Here is a 7,402-nt window from a genome sequence, read left to right as displayed (position 1 = left end):
CTCAAGAACAAGTGGTATGGTATCATACCCTGATGAACAATACCCTTCAGTGGTTTCCCGCTAACCACAGAATACAACCCAAAGTCGTCGCCCGGGTCTTTGGGGACCCCCATCACCTCCAGGCTCTGCATCTTTTACAGTAATACTCCTCATGACACTGGCCTTTTTAAAAGGACTCACACATCTTTGTTCTCTCTGTTTTCAGTGCCTGGAATATTTTCCCCTCAATCTTCATGTAGCTGTCTGCATCTCTTTACTTCTATGTCCCCTTCAGTCTCAACCCCATTACCTATGTTATTTTTTAATGACACAATTTGATACATAAAGAGCATTATTAATTTTTGCTCTACTAAAATATAAGCTCCAACTCTTACTCCAACACTTAGAACAGTGTCTAGTACAAAGAAAATGCTAAGTAGAATTGTTTTATAAAGCATAGAATTGATCTAAGCATGTAGAAAGTGAGTTGAAGCCTGTCCGTCCATCCATTTCCTCTTCCATCTATCACTTGAAGTTTAAACACACAAACAAACCAAAAATACATGAAGTGAGTCCTTTTAAAACATTCCTCCTAACAAGAAAACGGAGTACACAGAAGAGAAACCTGTTCATAAAATACTTTCTTCTAAAAAAAAAAAAAAAAGAAAGAAAGAAAGAAAGCAGAAAGCATGAGTTTATAACGTAGAAGCCCCCTAGGGCCTGTAGTTAAAACTTTAGGTTTCGGCTTCAGGCCCACCGGGACAGCCAGGGCATAATGGCTGCCTGACTCTTCTACTCACAAGCTGTGACCTTGGAAGCCCTATGTCACTTCTCTCTAGCTCAATTTATTCACCTGAAAAAATGTGGATCTCAAGAGTATGGGCCTCTCAGGATTTCTATAGAAAATAAATTCATGCATGATGCAGTATAAGTAGCACACTTGATAAACTAGCTTTGTAGAAAACAAATCAAACTCCTTCTTCTCACCTTCAAAAATCCTGATTTAGTAATGTTTACCCATTTCCATAGTGCAAGTACCATGGCTGAGTTTAAGCTATCAATGGCTTCATAATCGGCTTGTAAAAATTCCTGAATATTCCAAAAACACCTCCCATTATCCTCTCTACAACAGCTCCAACCCACCATTGATGATGCTTAACTAGGAAGCAAGAAGATGGAGTTCCATAAAAAGGCAAACTAGTAAAAACAAGATAATGAAACCAACACAGTATACAATATTAAATACAAAGAGTTTTCACCTCAATCATTTGCCAGGGTAGCACATGTGCAAGCCAAGAGTATGACAATAATGACTGTAGGAATCATACCAAACCCTCCATGAGTATTCTTAACCTGTCCTGCCCCTTAAGGCTCCAGATTTTGCCTCTGCTTCCCATTTCCCAGTCATTATCATGATCTTCAGAGCTGTTTTTTTTTCCCCTTCCTGAATTTTGAGGCTTATCTTCCTTCAAAGACTCTGACTTAGTATCCTGCTCTTCTCTGTGTCAAGACTAACCCCTCCAATGTATTCATTCATATCTACTGGATCCAACTCTCAGCTCGTGGTTAGTCCCCAGCACTCACAGCCAGGACTTAGTTTCTGTTAGGAAGAAGAGTGACACCTGCTAGACCTTCAGACCCACTCAGAGGGTAGCCACAGTGGTCTCCTGGTACTGGGTCCCTTGACTCTATACACCAGGATTGCTCTTCTTTCTTCACCTTTGACTTGCTTAGAACCCTCTTTCCACCTGTCCTCAACTAGCTATACCTTATTCTTCATTCGTGTGTGAGACACCACTATGTTTCGGAGGCCTTTCCTCCTTACCCAAAGGCTCACTTAGCTGACATACTGACACCTTGTATTGTGCCTTGTAGGCTGCAATGTAAATTCTTGGCTCCTCCTCTCTGCAAGTCCACTACCCTTAAGATCCTTGTTGGCAGAAATTCTGCCCTGTGCAGCGTTTTCTTCCCAGTGCCCAATAGTGCCTGGCATGAGAAGCTATACGCTATATTATGTGATTATGGAGCTAGCTGTCTCATACTCCTGAGTTCTGCCTCTGAAATACCTCTGGGACCTTGTTCTAGGTATACAAAGTCAAGAAGGGCAGATGACAAGAGGCCATGGCAGGCTGCTCTTGTGAACGGCGACTGGCTGGCTCTCTGGACCTGTCCACCCCCAGCCATGCGCCCCCATCTTGAGCGCCACCTGTGACTCACTCCACGCTGGCTGCAGGCATGTGGGTTTCTACCGGCTTCAAGAGCAGGACCCCAGTGGCCCTGTGAGGTTCAATTCTAGCTCACAGTGTAGGAAATATCAGAGGCAGGCCCCTGGCCAGGGCGGCCTCCGCCATTAAAAGATGGCGCCTGGCTAGTTGTCAGGTTAGGATTGCCTCGTGAGACTAAGCGGAACGCCCAAAGAGGAAGTAAACAGCATTGGTTGCTAGCGAAGTTGTTCGTTTAGGTGCACAGTCTGATTCGCTCCCTCCTGTACCCTGCTCGCTGATTGGTCATGTAAACGTATGTAAGTGTGTAGACTTGTGGAAATAAAGAGAAGATACATCTGAACTGGGGCTTCTTGTCGTCCTTGCGGGTCAAGCGTGATAAATGGTGCCGAAACCCGGGAACTAAATAAAGGAATCTTGCAAGGTAATCCGCAGGTAAGCGGGGACATTAGCCACATTCAAAAGTGGGAATTCCGCAGTAAAGCGGGGAGTAAGGGTCGACTGAAGTATATGCGTGTAAAAAGTTAATGTACTAGTTAGTGTCTTTAACGTCCGCGTCTGTTGTCTGTGTGTTCATACTGGGATCTGAAGTATCTAAAGTGCGGTTGGAAGGGTCTTTAAAAGACCTGCTGAAAGCCAATGGAACTCCACTAAAAGCAAAAACTGCTCGGGCCTTTTTTAAAACAGTGGAAAAGGCGGCTCCATGGTTCCTAGATGAAGGCTTGCTAAACATACCTCAATGGGACCACCTGTGATCCAGGCTTTGGCCCCTGTGAAACCTATTAATGCCTCGGGGCCATATCAACCTTTTCAGTTGCCCAGGAGCACCAATAACAGGGTATGGCCACCGGAGTGGTCTGGATGTCAGAGTACCTTGCGCTCAGTTTACATCAATGAAATGCATAGCTTTACATTCACTCCATGCTTTCCTACTTATAAAAATAATACCTTTACAGGGTACAATTATTCCTTTCAAAATCCTAAGCAAGGCAATCCCTCCTCTCCCTTAGATGCATGGCAGGTCTGTAACTTGCTAGGAGCATGTACTGATATCTCAGCAGTGTCCATGTTAAATGGTGGCAAATTCCTCAACTGTTCTTATAAACAAAATGACTCTAGTGCCTTTGAGACAACAGTTAATGTGTCTTGTCCCAGTAATATTACTTATCAGCCCACTCCCATATGCATCTCGCCGTTCGTTTTCCTCGTAACCAATGCTAGTGAGCTGAATGATACGTTGAATTGCAGTAAGAATTGCTATCTTTCCCAGTGCTGGAATGTCACGGCCTTCAAGCTGGCTGTGATTATGCGTATCCCTACCCATGTTCCTATCCCAGTTTCCATTCCAGAGGACAAGTTACCGGTGGTGCTATCCAGAAAGAAGAGAGATTTTGGTATCACAGCCGCCGTTGTGACAGCATTGGCTATATCTACAGCAGCTGCCACGGCAGCAGCAGTCTCGCTTGCTGCAACTATACCCACTGCGGAAGCTGTGAACACCCTTGCAGAAGGAACGGCGGCGGCTGCCCTTCAAACACAGACTCAGATCAATGCACATCTGCAAGCAGGAATCCTCATAGTCAACCAGAGAGTGGATTTGGTTCAAAAACAAGTGGACATATTGGGGGCCCTATTGGGATGTATAGCACCCTTCCCAGCAATTTGTGTAACTCCCATAGCCTATACTAATATGAGTGACTTACAGAATGTCTCCCGACAGCTCTCCCAATACTTGCAGGGGAATTAGTCCACAGAATTCCAAAACTACACTCAGCACCTGCTACTAGGCATAACAAGGATAAATAACACCAGAGTTGAGCTTGCAACCCTCCCAGAGATAATCAAAACATTGCAAGATGTGTTAACCTTTACGAAACAATGGGCTAGCGTAATTGGTCTGATGACAATCCTCGTAGTAGGCTTGATTCTACTAGTAAGGAAACTGCAAATTTGGAGGCAACAGCAACCTAGGCAACAGCAAGCCATGGTGCAGGCCTTGCTAGCCATCGAGGCTGGAAAATCCCCCCAAGTGCGGCTAAGTATGCTGGATCGGTAGTGAACGACGGGTAAGATTGGTGGGGGAAATATACCCACCTAAGACAGGACGCAGATCATTGATATCCGCCGTCTGATGACGGGTAAGGATATTCCCCGCCACTGACAACCTAAGACAGGCACGATCCCTGCCATAAAAGAAAAAAGGGGGCGATGTCGGAGGCAGGCCCCTGGCCAGGGCGGCCTCCGCCATTAAAAGATGGTGCCTGGCTAGTTGCCAGGTTAGGATTGCCTCGTGAGACTAAGCGGAACGCCCAAAGAGGAAGTAAACAGCATTGGTTGCTAGCGAAGTTGTTCGTTTAGGTGCACAGCCTGATTCGCTCCCTCCTGTACCCTGCTCGCTGATTGGTCATGTAAACGTATATAAGTGTGTAGACTTGCGGAAATAAAGAGAGAGAAGATACATCTGAACTGGGGCTTCTTGTCGTCCTTGCGGGTCGAGGGTGATAGGAAGAGCTGACACTATTATTTCTAGTCTACAGGATCACATTTTGCTGATTCAGAAGATGAGAATAGCTTTGTTAAATATCTGTTGTTCTATATATAAAGGGTCCCAGTTCAAAGTTCAAGGAAAAGTTAATTTTCAAATCTGGAAACAACAACGACTCTCCTCATCCCATCAAGCTCAAACATAATTGTGACATGATTTCCAAGGGCTATGTGCGGAAGTTAACCTAGCAGACAAGGCTTGAACTGCAAAGTTCTACAATTTAGGGAAGAACTACTGTCTCAGCTCCCCTTGTGTGAACCAGATTTCTTTAAGGGCAAATTAAAGGATTGAGGGCCTTCTGGGCAACACAGTAGGCAAACATGACCGAGATTAGGAGGGAAAGCCCCTGTCCGCTTATGCAAGGTATAAAGGAAATCGTAAATTTCCGTTTTTGTCAACCTAAACTTATGATTAGGTTTCTAGTTCATGAGAACTTTTTCTATTAGACCTTTTCTACTGAAATGGAGCCTTGGGCTCTCCAGTTCACTAGACGGCTTTGCCTTCTGTGTGGCCTGCTGAAACAGCCCAGTCAGTTCCTCTTCATTCAGAATAAAAGGTAGGTTTCAGAACCAATATCACCTTTCCAGAATATACATTTCTTGCCCCAAACCTTAGTCAACCTTTCAGTTCTATCTCCCCGAGGTTCTTTTATATAATTATGCTTCTCTGTTGTTCCTTACCTTTGCAGACTTAGGATTTCTCTTCCCTGATTTATCCGGCGAGGACGTGTTCTTCTTTTGAAAAGCCCCTCTCAAGAGATTCTCAGTTTGTTCTTTCTTTTTCTAGTCCTGAGCCACGTTGCTTTGCCCTTTACCAAATAATATCCCTCCCTCTCCTCTCTAGTTAAAGGTCACTCATGTCTTCTCCTGAGCTACTGACCTGCTTTCAGTCAGGCCAAGAGAAGCTTCACACGGTTTCACCACGATCTGGGTCTCCCATATGGGTCTCCCACAGTAGGTGCCAGGCTCCTTACGAAAATTTCTGGGCTTCTTTGCCTTTGTGTCCCCATCCTAGCCCCTCACATGGCACCTAAATTCTCAGTTACCTTGACTGAAATGTGTTATTCTGTGAAATGGTCTAAATGAATACCAGCTAGGGGTCCCTGGTGTGTTAAAGGACTTTGTGATCAAATATGCTAGTATTCCGTGCAACAACAGTAATTTTAAACAAGGACAGACTTCCTTATGGTATTTTATTCACCTTCTAGCTTTAAGAATGCAAAAGGAATATTAAACCTTTTAAGAAATGGAGAGAATTTGACAACTGGCAAACACTCACAAAATTAAAAAGCAATCAACTCTAAAATAATGGAAGTTCTTCAAGGTTTCAACTCACTGGTACTGTTCAAATGTATCTCTTGAGTAAACCTTCCAATGAGGAGCCTGTCTTACTTCACCAAAAATTGTTAAGTCTATTCTGTAAATTATATCTCAGGCAAATAATTTACTTCATACAGATTTTTTTAAATGGAGAGAACCATATGGATTTTGCAATGTTTCTAAGTGCCCATTATTTGTAAGAAAATCCAACTGCTTTAGTTTCTTAAAAGACAGTAATTCAAAACTGACAATCAAATTTCAGATGACCTTGACCTCTGGGGCATCACAACCTCTGGAGGAGGTTGAAATCTAGTATCATTCTAATGTTACTTTCCATTAATGATTATGCTGATTTTTTTTTTATTATTCCTACAATTCTTCAAACCAAATGGGGAAAACACAGTGTACCTGAGGAAAGGTAGCTTGGGAAGAAATAAACGTATCACAGGAATTATGTGTCATTCCAGTTCTTGGCCTCAGTAGGTATATTCTGAACCTCCTTGTTTACCCTGTGCATGCCAGATTCCTCAAGGAAAGGACAAAGATGACCAAATACCACCCCTGTGCTTTAAGAGCTCCTATTTTAGTAATACCAAGAGGCAAGAGAAAAACATTCCAAGAGATTAATGCTTATATAAAATATATCCAAATTGCCATGGAAATATGAAAAGAGAGGAAAGCATGTCAAGTACAGACTACAGGATTAGGGAGAGCTTCTACAGAACGGTGACATTTAACCAGAGAGATGAAGAAAGATAGGACTATCTATGTCCAAGGGCAGAAAAGTGACAAGGAGCTCTCCTGGAAAGTGAAAGAAAAAGAGACAAGATACAGAGATAAGAAGAAACAAGGCATTCAAGGAAAGGGAATGATTTAGTGCGGGTGGAAGGGGAGATGCACAGGATGGAAGAAATGACAAGGGCGAAATGGTAGCGGTGGTCCTGATGATGACGATGATGGCGGTGGTGATGGTGATGATTGTGAAAGGCCTCATCACGAGATGTAATGGTTCTGCCAGTAAATATGAAACAGGAGAGAAAGGCTTAAGATGTGGGGATGCAGGACTAGAACCTCATTCTAATCCAGTTAAGAAATGAGGAAGGAGAGTAGTGGCATGGGAAGACATGGAAAGGAAAGAATTCAAGAGAGATTTGGAGATGAAGACAATCTTCCCTGGCATCTGTAGGACTAAGTTTGTTACCAAGAGAACAGGTGTGGAGAGAAAGATATATTTAAAATGTTAAAACCACTTGGTGCATGATTAGTCATGATCATTTCATTTAAAAAAGACATCTGTAAGGCCCAAGTAGACAGATTAAAAAAAAAATCTGCTTTCA

The sequence above is a fragment of the Mustela erminea genome, chromosome 9 (assembly GCF_009829155.1).
Source record: "Mustela erminea isolate mMusErm1 chromosome 9, mMusErm1.Pri, whole genome shotgun sequence".
Lineage (NCBI taxonomy): Eukaryota > Metazoa > Chordata > Mammalia > Carnivora > Mustelidae > Mustela > Mustela erminea.
Note: the sequence above shows the minus strand (reverse complement) of the source record.